The 1,491-nt window shown below is 37.4% G+C and overlaps 1 protein-coding gene across 1 annotated transcript in view; it reads left to right on the forward strand.

The window, feature by feature from the left end:
- LOC118431856 (protein wntless homolog) overlaps positions 1–490 on the forward strand; it is a gene marked incomplete in the record, with an annotated part of 26,971 nt that extends 26,481 nt beyond the window's left edge. Inside the window, 1 exon segment of the mRNA XM_035843257.1 lies at positions 54–490.
- Positions 491–1,491: the final 1,001 nt, after the last annotated feature.

Consider the following 1,491-nt stretch of genomic DNA (forward strand, 5'->3'; position numbering starts at 1 on the left):
GCAAGGAGGCTCAAGAGTAGCCAATGGGAGGGGGCGAGAGAAGCGGCCTATCAAAAACTAGCCAATCAGATGTAGGGGAAGTTCAAGGTATAAGCAGAACTGGCCAATCAGAGCAAATCGTGCATTTGTAGGCTTACAAACCAGAATTCAGCTAATGCTTTTGAAAACACACATTATGACCTGATTTAGACCAAGTGAAGTGTATTTTTACATTATACTGTCTTGACCACTTCAGTTGTTAGAAACTATACTTTTCATCAACATATTAACTCCATGTAGACACTGAACCACACTTCACACATGTATACATTCTGACGGTTTGTTTAATTGGGATCCTGATAATTAGGATCTCAGTCTTGTGCTTTGCATTTTTGGACCACTATATATTAAGCTCTGCTATTTCTATCAATGTTTCTCTCTTTTGAAAAGATCAGAATGTAACTATATACTAAACCCACCTGAAATTTGTATTTAGTCACTTCTCCAAAAATCATGTTGGTGCAAATACATTACTATTAAAGTACAAGATATCATAGAATTCATTGACGTAGACCCAGAACTGTCATATGCCATATGAAATGTTGCCATAGTTAAAAAGGGAACTATCAAACTCCCCAAGTTTAAGACAAGATGTTTATAGTTACCGTATATGTTAGAACTTCAAGGAACTTGGTGCCAGAGGGACCATATGAGTAGGTAATATTACATTATGAGTATATTTTAGGTGACCATATCATACATAAAGTAAGATTTATTGTGTAAATAGTTCATTGTATTGTTGCAATGTGAGAAAGTAGACTTTCAAACAGACCAGCTAAGTACTCTTAAACTAACAGACCACTGAAATGTACTTTAATATTAACAAAAAAGAGGGTAGAACACTATATATGGGGGTGCTATGGTGTAGAAAAGTGGAAAATTTAAATAGTTTTGCGTAATGTATCATTGGCTGTCCTTTTGCCAAGTTTTGGGTGTATGGAGAAATGTTTGTCATCTTTTATTCTAAATACAGTCAAACCTGTATTAGGGGCCACCTCTACAGAGGGGGCACCTGTCCATAGTGGCCACTTTTTGTCGGTCCCTTGGGTATTTTATCTACAAGTTGCCACCTCTATACAGAGGCCACCTGTCTATAGTGGCCAAATTTGTCCGGTCCCTTGAGTGCCCGTAATAGACAGGTTTGACTGTACATGAATTCCCTTCTGAAAATAATTTCATCAGGTTGGTAGAATATACTTAGAAGGATATAGCAGAATTCTTTTTACACAACCAGCAGGTACTTGCATTGCTTACATCTCCAGTTAGAAGCTCTGACGAAGGTGTCTGAGAGACATTGGAACGTAAGCAATGTAAGTACCTGCTGGTTGTGTAAAAAGAATTTTCCAATACCCTACATGAATTCCATTTGAGTGGTTGTCCTAACTGTGGCGGCCACATTGTTTCTAGTAGAATTTCTCCATCCTGAATGTGATTTTAGGTTAGATTTCATAA

This window comes from Branchiostoma floridae, chromosome 15 (genome assembly GCF_000003815.2).
Source record: "Branchiostoma floridae strain S238N-H82 chromosome 15, Bfl_VNyyK, whole genome shotgun sequence".
Lineage (NCBI taxonomy): Eukaryota > Metazoa > Chordata > Leptocardii > Amphioxiformes > Branchiostomatidae > Branchiostoma > Branchiostoma floridae.